The following is a 15,973-nucleotide window of genomic DNA, read 5'->3' as shown; positions in this document are numbered from 1 at the left end:
TATAATAACTGTGTTTTGGCCTTGGGCATTCAGTACTGAGGACGAGTACTGGATATCAGGGACTGAAGTCCTTTGATATTGTGTGGGGAAGTTTCACCCTAACCCTTGATGGGACAATAGCAGGAGCTTCGTGACATCTAGGGCAGCCCTTCTTGATCATATATCACAACAAGCAGTGCCGTGTGTCACACACATCTGATGCTAGTGTGATGGGAAAGTCTGACCAGGATGTGGGTGTGTGTCACACACTCTCTGGCCCACCAGTGTCTCAAAAAACAAAATACAGGAAGTCAAAGGCTGAACTCTCGGGTTACCAGTAAGGCTGTCAAGCTGGAATACAAACCAATTCTCTGTGGTGCCTCCTCAGAGGGGAATTTGATGTATAGGATTATGAAGGATGGGCAGGAGAAGTACAGACAGGGATGTACCCAAGGAAAATGTGATGGTGTGGGTAAATGAAAGGGTTTTTTTTCTGGAGTAAGACAGGAGGGGCTCCTTAGAGTTGTGCACTGTTTGATAATAACTTCAGACTGGCCTTTCATGGCCTTGGTGGCTCTCTTCTGGGACTCCGTTAAGTGATGGTGGGAGATGCTATAGAAGAAAGAAATTTCTGGTTGGGCTGCAGATTTTAATTGTGACTGTTAATTGACAACTTCATAAGTTCCTAGTAATGATTAATATTCTAAAAGTTTGGTCTGATTTACCTTTGACTATAATATAACTTAGAACCAATTTCAGGATTATTCCTATAGTATTATTACTCTCGTTCATAATCATTTAGACTGTTTTTGACTCATGGGAGAGAAAGGGTGCTCTAGGGATTGTACATAATTTCCAACCTATCTTATCTATTCTACAACTTGGAGTAGGTATCTATTATTATTCATCAGCATGGCAATTACCTCTTATTTATAGTACTTGTGATTTGTAATTTTATAGTTTTTAATTTGCCCCTGACTAAATTTTTAATAAGGAAGAAGGCAAGGATAGATGAAGATAGCCTAAGTAATGTGCCTTTGTCTCCACTGAACATAAGAAATGTTTTAAGTTTCTCTTAGTAAGAATACAGCAGTTTTATGGGGCATAAACTAGAGGGACTGCAGGTGAAATCTGTCAAATATAGCCTCCAGATATATTTCATTTGGCTTTAATAGTGCTTAAATACTGAGTCTATTGCCAATATATTAATTATGGAGATTCTTCAGGAAAATCTGGCTTTCTTCATTCTCTTGAATATTTGGAAGATTTGGGAACACTAGGCCCATATTTTTATGAAAACAGTCATCTGAATGTGTTTAGTATTTGCTTATTAGATGGAGCGTGTTCCCTATCACCCCCACAGAGGTGGTGTTTTCTTAGGTATTGGCTGCCTTGTTTGTTTATGTAGGTGCTGGAGTTTGCTATGATACCTGATCATTAAATTAAAATAGACAAAGTGATGAATCCTGGTATTATTAATAAGACCACATACCTGTACATTCAGTGTGTTATATAAAACAATAAGGTAGAATATATTTTCTTTAATTAGAGCACTTTATTTTCTTAGCCTCATTTCTGAGGCATTTCAGTGGCTTCTTTTGTTACCCAGATGTAATCATAGGTCATTTCAAGGTCTGAAAATAAATGTCTTGGGGCTGGGGGTAAAGCTTTGTGATTGCCAGGCTCTGGGTTCAATTCTTACCATTTAAAAAAAAGTGTTATATGAAAAGGAAAGAAATATAATTATTTTAATTAAAAGAAATACTGTTTTTATGAGTTTTATCTTTACAGATCTCTCATCTATAGGTTATATTAGTAAGATGAGCTGGTATACATATATAAATACAGTTGTTTTACCTTATAATATGTAGAATGTGGGCTCTTGATTAAGATCACTTAGGTTTGAATATTGACTCTGCCACATACAAGGGGTGTGACCTGCACAGTAAGAGCTTCTTTTTGCCTTGATTTTTTTTTTTTTTCCGGTATTGGGGATGAAACCCAGGGACATTCTACCTCCGAGCTACACCCTCAGCCCTATTTTTTACTCTTTATTTTGAAACAGGGTCTCACTAAGTTGTGGAGGGCCTTGCTAAGTAGCCGGGGCTGTCTTCAAACCATGATCCTCTGGTCTCAGCCTCCCAAGTGTTGAGATTACAAGCATGTGCCACCATGCCTGGGTTTTTCTGCCTTGATTTTGATTTTCCCATCTGGAATATGGGAATCATTATAGCCCCTACCTTGGGTGATTATTTTAATTATTATGTGGAATAATATAGACAGGGAAGTTGGCTCAGAATAAGAATTCAATAATGTTTTATCTCATTTACTTTATCACAACTTTGGGGAAAAAGCATTTTTGTGGTGCTAGGACTCAAACTCAGGGCCTCATGCATGCCAAGCAAGCACTCTTCCCCTGAGCTACAACTCCAAAGCCAACGTGTGTGTGTGTGTGTGTGTGTGTGTGTGTGTGTGTGTGTGTGCGCGCATATGTATATGTGTATGTTATTAGGGATCGAACCCAGGAGCATTATACCTCTGTGCTACACACCCACCCTGTTTTAGTTTTTGAGACAGAGTCTTCCTAGGTTTCTGAGAGTCTTGTTTTATTGCTGAGGCTGTCCTTACACCTGCAGTCCTCCTGTCTCAGCCTCCCAGATACTGGGATGACAAGTGTGTGCAAACCATGTCCAGCTCACCGCCAACTTTTTAGTTAGCAAAAAATCTTGGTGCAGCCGGGCGTGGTGGTGCACGCTTGTAATCCCAGTGCTTAGGAGGCTGACACAGGAGAATCGCACAGGTTCGAAGCCAGCCTCAGCTACTGAGTGACGTTCTCAGCAACTTAATGAGACCCTATTTTCAAATAAAGTATAAAATAGGTCTGGGAGTATAGCCTGGAGGTAGAAAAGCCCCTGGGTTCCACCCCCAGCACCACACACACAAAAATAAATAAAAATCTTGGTGCAGTATTCGGAATGTATTGGGCATGTGCACATTACATGTGCATAGCAAGGCTGCAACACTGTCCTAGAAGGTGCTCTCGTCATAAATCCTAACCTCTAAGATTTCATCTAGTACTTGGGCTTTCCTCTCTCAAATGAGGAGACTTCTCTTGGCTGTCCACCTTGTAGCATAAATCAAGGTAGAAGTTTTGTAGTGGCTGGGTGTGATGGCTTACACCTGTAATCCCAGTACTTGGGAGACTGAAATAGGAGGATGCTGGGTTCATAGCCCGGCTCAGCAACTAGGTGAAGTCCTTGCAACTTGGTGAGATCCTGGGATAATAGTAAATAAAATAGACACAATAAGACTGGGAATGTAGCTCAGAAGTAGAATGCCCCTGAGTTCAATCCTCAGTATCACACACACCAAAAAAAAATATTAAATTTTGTAGTGATAATTGGGACTATTGGCAGAAAGCTGCTACAAAGACTATCTTTCTTCCTTTTTTTTTTTTTTTTGTGGTACTGGGGATGGAACCCAGGGGCATTTTACCTCCAAGCTATATCCCCAGCCCCATTTTTATGTTTTAATTTGAAACAGAGTCTCACTGAGTTGTAAAGGGTCTCACTTAAGTAGCTGAGGCTGTCCGCAAACCACAGTCCTCCTGTCTCAGCTCCCTAAATGCTGGGATGAGAAGCGTGTGCCACACACAGTGCTAAGACTTTATCTTTCATAAATGAATTTGATGAAGATAAATTAATCACTTGATTTCATTTCCTAATCCTATGTGTTTTCTAAGCCTTGGTAAGTAAATGTAGGGAAGCATAAAGTTGTGACTAAAAGATACACTAGATATTAATTTATTGATATAGGAATATGCATTGTTCTGATACAGGTTTCATTTTGTAATTTTAATATTCTTTTTCTCTTGTGGTACTAGGAAGTGGACCCAGGAACATCCTACCTCCAAGCTATGCCCTCAGCCCTATTTCAGTTTTTATTTTGAAAGAATATCTCTAGCTAATTGAGGGTCTTGCCAAGTTTCTGGGCTGATCTAGAACCTGAGATCCTCCCAAATACTGGGATTACAGGCGTGCACCAGCATACTTAGCTCGCTTTCCTCTTTTATAACATTATTTTTCTTGATGTTGACTTTGACTTCTTGCTGGAAGAAGGAAAAGCAAATTTTCCTTTTAGGTCTGAAAGGAATCCACAAGAAAAATGTGTTTAATCAGCATACTGGAATATAGCACTAACTTGGGGAAGATGCTTTTCAACAGAAATTTATGATTATGTCTTTCTATCTTGTTGGTTCTCTTAGAAAAAAATTGGTTATAAGTGGGAAGAGATAGAAACAGCACCCCGGAACGATTTCTTGGATTGGAAATTGTCCTCTTGCACTGCAGGATCCCACGTAGCCGGGGACCGCCGTCCTCGGAGGAAACAGCACGTGGCATGTCACTGTTGTGAATGAAGATCGAGTGTGATAGGCTACATTTGAGGAGAATGTCTTCTTAAATGATTGCAAAAAACAAATCCATCTCAGCAGTGGGGTTTTCAGGGTGGAAAATCTTGTAAATCCTGCCTGGCTGCCCGTCATCACCCTTGTTAAATCCATTCCATTCCTGTCGCTATCTGTGAGGTGAATGCTTTGCTTTTATCTGATAACTTTGGAAACCCAAGTTATTTCTCCTGAGGCTAGAAAGCAGAAGAGTCTTTCAGGAGCCAGTTCATTCCGGAAGTATAGAGAGGGTTTTCCTGAAGAGAAAGTGTGACATGAGCCAGGGTTTCACTTCCCTGCTGTGGAAGTGTAAACCATCCTGTACTGGGGAAAACAATAAAATGGAATTATCTAAGAAAAGGATGCCCAGAGCAGCATCCCGTTTTTTTTTTTTATTGCTAACTGGTAGAAAGCCTTTTGTGGGCTGGGGCCTTTCCCTCCTCTCTAACCTGTTCTAGCACTGAACAAGCCGAGCTGAGAGGGGCAGGTGCCTGAGCTGGTACTGAACAAGCAGCAGCAGCAGCAGCAGCAGCTGGTGACACCGTTGTCACCATGTCCTGTCCTGCACCGCCTGTCCCTAGGAAAACTAACCCAAGCCTCCGATGACAGAAAAAAGGCAAAGATGCTGCTTTTTGTTTTCATTTTATTTTTTTGGTGGTACTAGGGGTGAAACCAAGAGGCTTTCTACCTCCGGACTATACTCCCAGACCTTTTTTTTTTATATATATATTTTATTTGGAAACAGGGTCTCACTAAGTTGCTGAGAGCCTAACTAAGTAGCTGAGGCTGGCTTTGAACCCGTGCGACCCTCCTGTCTCAGCCTCCCAAGCACGGGGATTACAAGCGTGCACCACCACACCCAGCAAGATGCTGCTTTTTATAGGAAACTGTTGGGACATCACCACATTCTCCTAAGAAGTGTTTTATTCCATGTTTTCTCCTGCCATGCTTATTTACCTTTTCATGAGTAAAATTATATGCACAGACCTTAGATATATACCTTCACTTATTATTCTTTAAAAACTTTGCCTTTTTCTTCATATTATTGAAAAATCCTATACAGTATTTCTCACTACTAAAAAAATGTTTAGTTAAATTTTAGGGTCAATGAATTTATGTTTTTCTAGGACCAGTTAATTGAGTTACCTAATTATTGCAAGAGTGGGTAATATTTATTACGATTTTATTAGCAGAGATTATAACTCAGGGATTGGTTCCTTTTTTACTTGTGGGCACTTTCTAGAAGTTGTTGGGTATTCAGAATGCAATCCCACCCTCTGCCCCACAAAGGGAGCAATATTTTAAATAGGTAAGCGAAAGTTAGATGTCTATTCTAACTCACAAATCCTGTAACCCATGCAGGAGCAGATTTAATGCTATAATTTCTTATAGCCTCTTGAAAAATCTGTCCCGATTCACAATGTGACTTCTTCATACCTTAAATATTGACAAAAACATTTGCTTTTCTCTTTCTAATGGGACTCTTACTAGAGGTTTTCCTCTTCTCCCCAACTTGGGTAGTATGAGTTTTTAAATTTTTATTTATTTTTAATAACATTTTGTACATTGTAATTGTGCATGATTCACTGTGAGATTCATAGTGTTACGTTCACATATTAGCACATACCATGCCATTATTATTATTATTTGTGGTACTAGGGATGGAATCCAGGGACATTCTACCTTTGAACTACACCCCCGAGTCCCCTGTTTTTTAGTGTTTTTTATTTTTTGAAACAGGGTCTCACTAAGTTGCCAAGGGCCTTACTAAGTAGCTGAGGCTGTCTGTGAGCTTCAATCCTCCAGGCTCTGCCTCCCAAATGCTGGGATTACAAGTATGTGCCACCACTCCCTGTCCATTATTTGATTGGATTTTTCAGGGACATGAAAGGAGTTCTGCTCTGCTTGTCCAACTTCCTACTGCCCTCACCCAGATAGTGGGGATTACATTGTTCTCTTGGTTGGAACAAGAGTTGGGTTCCAAGAGTCTAGGGATAGGTCTAGGTTCTTGAACATAGAAAGCTAGGTCATGAAGTGAAATGATCTGAGATAGGGGGTTGCAGAGTGCATAGCTTGATATTAGGCAAAAATGGGGTCCCAAAGTGAGTAGGTAAAAACATTTATATACCTCATTTTGCACTGGTGAGGCTGGAATGGTGTGGAATGCTTGAGCCAGTATGAAAGGGGGGATCATTTATATTTTATTTTAAATTTTATTATTAAATTTGTATTAAGTTGACACAATTTGTACACATTTGTGAGGTACATGTACACATGCTATACTGTTCAAATCAAGTTTAGTATCTCCTTTTTTCCAAACATTTGTCATTTCTTTGAGGTGAAAACATTAAAAATCCTTTCTTCTAGGTTTTTAAAGACACATGATACATTGTCATTATTATATAGTCATTCTATTGTGCAGTAGAAAACCAGAATTTATTTATCTTATCTAACTTTAGTACCTACAAACCATCTTTTCCACATTCCTCCTTTCTCTCTACTCTCCCCAGCCTCTGGTAAACACTACTCTCCTCTCAACTTCTATGAAATCAACTGTTTTCATAGAAGTTTCATATGAGTGAGATCAGCCAACATATGTTTTTCTGTGTTTGGCATATCTCACCTAATTTATTGGCTTCCAGTGCTGTCCATGGTTTGCAAATGATGACCTACCTTCCTTCTTTCCTACCTTCCTTCCTTCCTTCCTTCCTTCCTCCCTTCCCCTTCTCCTTCCTTCCTTCCTTCCTTCCTTCCTTCCTTCCTTCCTTCCTTTCTTCTTTTTTACCTTTCTTTCTTTCTTTCTTTCTTTCTTTCTTTCTTTCTTTCTTTCTTTCTTTCTTTCTTTCTTTCTTTCTTTTTGCAGTACTGGAGTTGGACCCAGGGACATTTTACCTTTGAGCTATACCCCCAGCCCTAATTTTTATTCTTTATTTTGAAACAGGGTCTCACTGAGTTGCAGAGGGCGTCACTAAGCTGAGGCTGGCCTTGAAATTGGGTCTTAGCCGCCCAAGACTAGAATTACATGTGTGTGCCACCATGCCTGGATTGTGATTTCATTTTTTAATGATTGAATAATATTCCTCTGTGTGAGTGTGTGTGTGTGTGTGTGTGTGTGTGTGTGTGTGTGTGTGATTTTCTTTATTCATATGTCAGTTGGTGGATATTTAGGTTGTTTCTATTTTTTGCCTATTGTAAATGATACTGCAATAAACATGGGAGTACTAGTGTCTCTTTGACACACTTATTTTGTTTAATTTAGATTTTATACCAGGTAGTAGGATTGCTAGATTATATGGTAATTCTATTCTTAAATTTTTGGGGAAAATTTTATACTATTTCCTATAATGGATATACTAATTTATATTCCTCCCAACAATGAATAATGAATAATGTCAGCTTTCTTCTATATCCTTGCCAGCACTCCTCTCTCCTCTCTCTCTCCATCTCTCTCTCTCTCCATCTCTCTCTCTCTCTCTCTCTCTCTCTCTCTCTCTCTCTCTCTCTCCCTCTCTGTGTGTGTGCCTGTGCGTGTGTGTGTGTGTGTGTGTGTGTGTGTGTGTGTGGTACTGAGGATTGAACCCAGGGCCTCATGCATACTAAGTAAGTGGTCTACCACTGACCTACACTTCCAGCTTTCTTTTATCTTTTCGATAATAGCCATTCCTAGTGAGATTTTAAACCACATTTTTTCTGATGACTAGTGATGTGAAATGTTTCTTCATATACCTGTTGGCTTCTTTTAGAAATGTCCATTTAGATCTATTACCCATTCAAAAATTAGATGATTATGATAATTATTATTGTTGTCAACTTAGTTGTTTAAATATTATATATATTATATATTTTAATCCCTTGTCAGATATACAGCTTACAAATATTCTTTCCCATTCCATAGGTTATTTCTTTATTCTGTTGATTGTTTCTTTTGCTATGTAGCAGGCTTTAAGATTAATGTAATCTCATTTGTCTATTTTGGCTTTTGTTTCCTATGCTTTTTGAGTTGTTGTAAAAAAAAATCTTTGTCCATTCCAATGTCCTAAGTATTTTCATATTTTTCCTAGTAATTTCATTGTCTCAGATCTTAAACTTAAGTTCATTTTGAGGTGATTTGAGCATGTGGTGTGAGATAGAGGTCTAGTTTTATTCTTCTGCTTATGGACACATAATTTTCCCAGCACCATATTGAATAGAATGTCCTTTTCCCAGTGTGTGTTTTTAGAAAGAACTGTCAAAGATTTGTCAAAGACTGTTAAAGATCTGTCAGTTGTAGATGCATGGATTTTCTTCTGGAATTTTTATTCTCTTCCATTTTCTATGTGTTTTTATTTATGTCAATATCATGTTTTGATTACTGTAGCTTTGTAGCATATGTTAAAGTTAGGCATTTTAATGGTATTTGGTTTGTTCTTTTTACTCAAGATTGCTTTCCCTATTCAGGGCGTGTGTGTGTGTGTGTGTGTGTGTGTGTGTGTGTGTCTATCCAAATTTTAGGATCTTCTTTTTCTCTTCTAGTTCTGTTAAGAATATCATTGGTATGTTGCCTTTTTTTTTTTTTTTTGGTGTCTTTTTCAATTTCTCCCATCAATGTTTTAAGGTTTTCATTGAAGAGATCTTTTATCATTTTGGTTAAATTTGCTTAATAGGTTTTTATTTTTTAGAACTATTGTAAATTATAAATCAAATTGCTTTCTTGATTTCTAGTTCAGATAATTGGCTTTTGATATATAAATTTACTATTGATTTTTTATGTTGATTTTCTACCTTGCTCTTTTGCTGAATTTGTTTATTAATTTTTTGTGAAGTCTTTGTATACTTTTACATACAGTAGACCATTCTACTGTTTTTTTTTTTTTGTGGTAGTGGGGGTGAAACCCAGGGGCTTTTCTACCTCTGGGCTATACTCCCAGATTTATTTTATACTATATTTGGAAACAGGGTCTTACTAAGTTGCTGAGAGCCTCATTAAGTAGCTGAGGTTGGCTTTAAACTTGTGCGATCCTCCTGTACCAAAATACTGCTTTCATCTTAAATCACTGAGGCAGAATAGTAGTATAAATGCCTCAGTGACTTAAGATGAAAGCAGTATATTGGTACATGGCTCTCACACCCAGTATTAGGAATATACAAATGTCTTTTATTCAAAAATATAAAAAATTATTTGTAAGCATGGGCAATGACAGCAATAAATGATTATGTCAACTGAAACCAGTTAATGATGGTTATAGTGATTTTATTAAACATCAACCAGCCTTTTCTTGAGTTATTTTCTTCAGCTGACTTCTCTGAAGTTATTGGTGAGGAGGCCTGCTTTGAGTTTTCTTTCACAGTTCATTATTAATGGTAAAGCACCATCCTAGGGATTAGAACAAGCTACCTACCTCCCATACACTTTTTATTCCACCCATTGTGCCCATTCCAGAGTCTTTCTCTTCTTTAGGAATGTCTGTGACTACAACTTCTGCTGTAGTTAACAGAGAAGCCACCCCAGCAGCATCCAATAAAGCAGTTCGTTTGACCTTTCAACCTTTGTGAGATCAATGACTTCTTTTTCCACCATATTCACAAAATCGCCAAGCATAACACTGTAACCAACTTCTGAAGAACTCTCTGCAGAATTTTCTTTTCTTTCTTTTCTTTTTCTTTTTCTATTTCTTTTTCTTTTTTTACAATACTAGGGATGGAATCCAGAGCCATTCGACCACCGAGCTACACCATCAGCCCTGCTTTTTATTCTTTATTTTGAAACAGGGTCTCACTGAGTTGCAGAGGGCCTCACTAAGTAGTAGCTGAGGCTGTCCTTGAACCACCATCCTACTATCTCAGCCTCCTGAATGCTGGGATTACAAGTGTCCACCACCATGCCCGGCTTGCAGAATTTTCTTAACAAAACCTGCATTATTATTATTATTATTATTATTATTATTATTATTATTATTATTATTTTGGTACTGGATATTGAACCCGGGGGCTACACATTTAGCCCTACTTTATTTTTATTTTGAAACAGGGTGTCACTAAGTTGATGAGAGTCTCACTATTTGCTGAGGCTGTCCTTGCACCTGCAATCCTCCAGTCTCAGCTTTCCAAGTACCCAAACCTGCATTCTTAGCAATTGTCATTGCAAGAATTTTGAGTGTTCCTTTTAAGAATATTTATACTGTTTTTCTTTTCATCTTCATTGGCTGAAGTTAATGAGTCCAAGACTGGAATGTCCTGCACTGAAGAAGAGCACAACCCCCAGCAAGAATTGTGCTCCTGTAGCAGTGAGGGCATCTATAACTCTTTTTTTTTTATTCACTTCAACATCACTTGTGCTACCAATCTACAGCACAGCTGCTCCATCTAAAAGTTTGCCAGCCTTTTATTCAGTGTTTACTTTTCATATTCACTAGCTGTGATATCGAATTGCTCTGTGGTTTCTTGAATACATTTTTCAATTTGAGTTTTGTCACATTTTTCTTTCTAAAGCATGGCATCAACTTTGGTGACATTAACCTCTCCAACATTCCCTGAGTCACGAGGCTGGACATCTTCAAGACTTAGAGTCAGACCCTCTTCTCCACATACTGTACCACCAGTAGCAACAGCCATATCTTGCTGGTTCGTCCTGTTGTCACCCAAACCAGGAGTTTTGCCCCACCCTGAAGACCAACTTTCAGCTTATTCTAAATAAGTGGTCTTAGATCTTCTCCATCATCATCTTCAGCAATTATGAGCAAGGGTTTATGGTGAGCATTGGCAATTTCAATAGCAGGTACAGTGGACAGGCACTAGAAGTTTTCTTTTCACTCAATAAAATGTAGGCATCCTAGAATTCACATTTTTGACCTTTTGTTATATTAACTAAGTATGGACAACTATAGCCTCACTGAAAGGTCACGTCTTCAATGATTTTTAATTCATCAACTCAGTGTTTGCCCACCCTTTACCTTTCTTCCAACCTTCTTCATTGAAGCAGAAATGATACTGCGAAATATGCAGGAATTGTAGCAACCTGAACAATTTTTTCAGGGTTTATCACAGATTTAGAAAGTTTCTTAAATTCAGCAGTTACAGTATCAATAGCAAACATTACACCTCTCCTGATTTCCACTGGATTAACCTCTTTTCTAATCTTTCTCGAAGCTTTCTTTGGCAATAGCGTGCCAGTACAGTAGCTGTGGTGGTCCCTTCTTTTGCCTCTTCATTTTTGCTGTTATCAACACCTTGAACAAATCTACCTCTGCTATATTCTTCAGATCAACTGACTGCAACAGTCACACCATCTTTTGTTACTTTGGGAACTCTCCAATTCTGTTCAATGATTACTGTTCTTCCATTTGGCCCCATCGTAACAGCTATAGCATCAGTTACTAGGTCTACACCTTGAAGCATTAAGGCTTGGGCTCAGCAAATTTTATCTCTTTGGCATATACCCAGGTGAGATACGAAGCCAGTGCCCTGGACACTGGTCTCATCTGGAAAAGGACTGTGGGTAATTAGAGCATTCCTGCCAGGGATCTGCAAGGGAGTGCACACGGCTAGTCAGGCCATCAGCGGCGAGTGAAGGCTTTCCTTTCCAATTTGGATTCCCTTTGTTTATTGTCTTATGTGCTCTGACTAGGACTCACAGTACTGTGTTAAATGAAAGCGGTAAAACTAGGTGTCTTTTTCCTTATTGCAGAAGGATTTCAGCTTTTCCCTATTCAGTATGATATTTAGCTGCGGGCTTGTTACAGATGGACTTTAGTATGTTGAAGTATGTTCCTTGTATGCCTAATTTGTTCAGAGTTTTTATTCTGAAAGGGTGTTTGATTATAAAGATAAGAACAGGTACAGGAAGAGAGGGGGAGAAGGAAAGGAGAGGCAGCAAGAGGAAGAGAGAGAGGGAGAGGGAGAGGAAGAGGAGAGACAGGGAGAGGGAGAGGGGGAGGGAGAATAATAAAAACTGCACATGCTCGCCATTCCTTTCCACATTTGGAATTTTTGATGTCCAATTTTATATTACTTATCTCTTAACATATAAATCTTATTTTAATTATTTTGTCTTTTCATCTTCATATAAGGATATAAATGTTATACATGCCTTGTTTACAATATTAGAGAATTCTGAATTTGTCCGTATAATTACTCTAACCAGTGAATTTTATACCTTCCTTTTTTCTGTGTGATGCTACAGATGAAACCCAGGGCCTTGTTTATGCTGGGCCAGTGCTGTCCCGCTGAGTCACACCCTAAATAGCATCACAATGTTTTCTGTACTTGTTAGTGCTTTGTTATTTTAGTGTGAAGAATCCCTGGAAGGGATGTTTTTAAAGTGTGTGTGTGTAACTCCAGACTCGCCTATACTGCTTTGGAGCAATAAAAATTGGGGATCTGTACAGATTAAGGGGTGTAACATGAGGAATGGTAACTGCATCTGTGACCAATTAATAAAATTAATCCTTTTAAAATTTCATAAAATGTGAAGAAAAATGTAAGAAGAGGTTTAGAAAATTTATGATTTTATAAAATGCTGCTGTACAAGTTTAGTACTTAGGTAAAACACTAAAATTGTTCTAAAGGGAAACATCTCACCTGGGATAATGCTTTATATAAATGTGAGTTATTGCTGTATAAGAATTTTCCTACAAAAGGAATATAAGTGTTAAAGGATACTTTAAAACTCTATTTCTAATATGAATAAATTGTAGTTTCATGAAGTTATAGTTAAACATGGGTACAACATGGTTGATATCTTTTTCCATTTTAAAATAATTTATATTTCTTCACTTCCTTCATCCTCTTTTTCAAGTGTTTTTTTAAAAAAACTAACATCTTATTTTCTGCCTTAATTTTCCTAAAAGCAGTATAAAGCCCTTTCTCAAAATTTCTATCTTTTTGAATCTAAAACTAAAGTTTTCCTGAAGATCTGACTTCTTATATACAGTGAATTATTCACACATTCAGCTCCAATTCGAGGCTGTGGGAATATAGTAATTAAAAAAAGAAAGTCCTGGTTTCTGCCCTTTTACCCTTTGGTCCTTTAAGTCAGAATACAAATTAAAAAGACAAGTTCTTGATAATCTAAAAATAATGAGCATTAATCATGTTGGAATTCACTCTTTTTCCCCCAAAAAACTAGTTAATGTCCAGGGGGGGAAAATCAGAGCTTTCTGAGTTAATGGTATAATAAAGTTGGCCAGCGACCTTTCTTTGACAATGTAAAAGTTTATAACTTACATCATTGTCTCTAGCATGCAGTAGAACATCTTGCCTTTTATAGTACTTAACATTTTACAGTATATTTCAAACCATCTCATTTTATGAAAGGGTCTAACACTCATCCATATTGCATTCTTTTGTGGCCAGTTTTTACTGGACCCCTGTGTGCACTGTGGATGTAAGAAACCCTAGAGATCTTGCAAATGAAAGAAAATGATGTCGTAGGTAGAAATCAAACTGCTAAGTGAGAACACTTGAGTTCTAATCCGGTTTTATTGGTATTTACTTTGATCATGGTGCTCCTTAAGCCTTCTATTTATTCATCTGCAAATGAAAAGGCCTGGAGTAGACAACAGTTAAAGTTCAGGATTAGGTAGTTATTGCTGTGTAACAAACCACCCCCAAATATCAGCATCTCAAGACAATAAGCATTTATTATTTATTCAGGAGGCATCTACGGGATTCCAGGCAGTCCTGCTAATATGGGTCAGGCCTGCCTCGTTCTGATTGGGCTTGCTCATGCTTCTGCAGGCTGCTCACCGTTAACTCAGGGCTGGCCCCTTTGCATGGCCTCACACAGATGCTTCGCTGTTGACTGGACAAGAAGATGAGACCGTCACGTATTTCTCATTATCCATCAGGCTCACCTGGACTTATTCTCATGGACAAAGCATATGTCCCCTAAGGGGGGAGCAGATACATATATAGATATGTAGATATGTTGTAGATATCCATATATGTTTATATATATAAATACACACATATATTTATGTATTTGAAGCCTCTTGAGACCTGTCAATTCCACCACATTCCATTGGCTGCAGCAAGCCTCAAGGCCAGCTCAGATTCAAAAGATGCAGGAATAGACTCCCTAGTCTCATAGCAAGGGCACAGAGACAGGGAAGGCTGAAGAATATGACTCCATTTTTCAATTAATTTATGATAGGCTCCTTTGAGCCTTAACTTTGTCTTAAACCTCTGAGTGATCTAATTGATTATTTGAATACCTTACTGCTGTAGTTTGGCCCTGAAAGAAATAGAAAAGAGAAAAATAATCCTTAACTCTTTTGAAGGCACTTTGTCTTTTATAAAACTGTTTTGTTTTCTATTGAAACAGAAAGTTACAAATACCTTTGAGGAGCTGGGAAGGTGATTAAGAAAATAAAACTCATTTATAAAAAAAAGCAGCAAAAATTTTATGACCATCTTTTCTTGGCGGCTGGAGACTTACAAGAGCTACAGGATACAGGGAAGTAAGAGGCAAATGTGAGCTAGAATCACCCAGTCAGCCTCACAGTCACGTTTTCAATAGTTAGATCTGGATGGACCAGACTCTTCTTAATCACTTCTAATATTTATTTACAGAAAGATGAAAAAAGTTATTTTTAATTAAGCAAGGGAAATAAAAGTTTTTTGGTGACTAATTAATGTCAGATCTCATAGTTTTCTGTTTAAGGAAGGAATTGTATCTTAAATATTGACCTTTAATAAATAAAAAGTACTATCACAAGACTGTTGTATTTTCTTAGCAGTTGCCAAATATTTTTAGGGAGTGATTCCTTTGAATAAAGCCAACGGGATTATCTCCAACCATTTGCAAGACTGCTAGCTGTTCACTAAGTTCCATTTCCCCTTGCTAGAGTTCCCAGCCTCTCATGCTGTATCATCTGAGCTCTATCTAATGGAACGCAAGTCGGATAAGTTGGGCTGCTTCCTGTCTTGTTCCATAAAGTCTTCCATGCATGGCCCCTTTTCTGGCTGACTGGGTTGGCTCTGCCAGGATGACTTTGGAAGCCATAGGTTGCTGTTGGAAGAGTTGTTGTCAACCTGTGTTCCTTAATGACTGCTTGGAGCAGAACTCCTCTTTAATACAGAATATCTGCCTTGGGTTGTTAGCTGAGTGAGGCATGAGTTCCGTGGTGCTTAACTTCTTACCTGGTGGATCTGTTCACTTTATTAGCATAGTCTGTTGCCTTAATGAATATAGCAAATAATACATTTGCTGGAAAAACCAAGGCAGCAAAGCATCAAAAGAGTATTTTAGGTTGACAACACAACATATAAAATTGTGTTCAGCAAACATCTGTGACGATTTCCCATGTGCAAAGGGCTGAGCTCATGGCTGGTATACCTGCTGCAGGGAGCTCTCAATTTGTGAGGTTAAACAGGCATGTATAAACAGATGATTCAGGGTAGTAAACCTATTTTGGAGTACAAGTTAATGTATCATAGCGACTCTGATGTTTAGTGCCTCAAACAAGATAGAAAATTATTTTTCTATAGAAGTTCAAGGGTACATGGGTAATCCAGAGTGGGTAAGCAGTTCTGCCCTAGAGGGGTATAATAACTGATATGAGAGATTTTTAT

At 38.2% G+C, this 15,973-nt stretch overlaps 1 protein-coding gene and 1 pseudogene across 2 annotated transcripts in view; one reads left to right on the top strand and one right to left on the bottom strand.

The window, feature by feature from the left end:
* The window catches only part of FRAS1 (Fraser extracellular matrix complex subunit 1), a gene marked incomplete at its 3' end in the record, with an annotated part of 480,497 nt that overhangs the window by 92,507 nt on the left and 372,017 nt on the right, over nucleotides 1–15,973 (top strand). The window lies entirely within an intron of this gene.
* On the bottom strand, nucleotides 4,621–11,901 carry LOC308264497 (60 kDa heat shock protein, mitochondrial-like; annotated as a pseudogene). The gene is made up of 3 exons: nucleotides 10,515–11,901; nucleotides 9,802–10,051; nucleotides 4,621–4,680 (listed from the first exon to the last, which is right to left on the bottom strand). The product of its transcript is annotated as a 60 kDa heat shock protein, mitochondrial-like (transcript).

This window comes from Muscardinus avellanarius (genome assembly GCF_963383645.1).
Source record: "Muscardinus avellanarius genome assembly, chromosome: 6".
Taxonomy (NCBI): Eukaryota; Metazoa; Chordata; class Mammalia; order Rodentia; family Gliridae; genus Muscardinus; species Muscardinus avellanarius.
The sequence above is the reverse complement of the archived record's forward strand: the minus strand, read 5'-3'. Positions and strand labels throughout refer to the sequence as shown.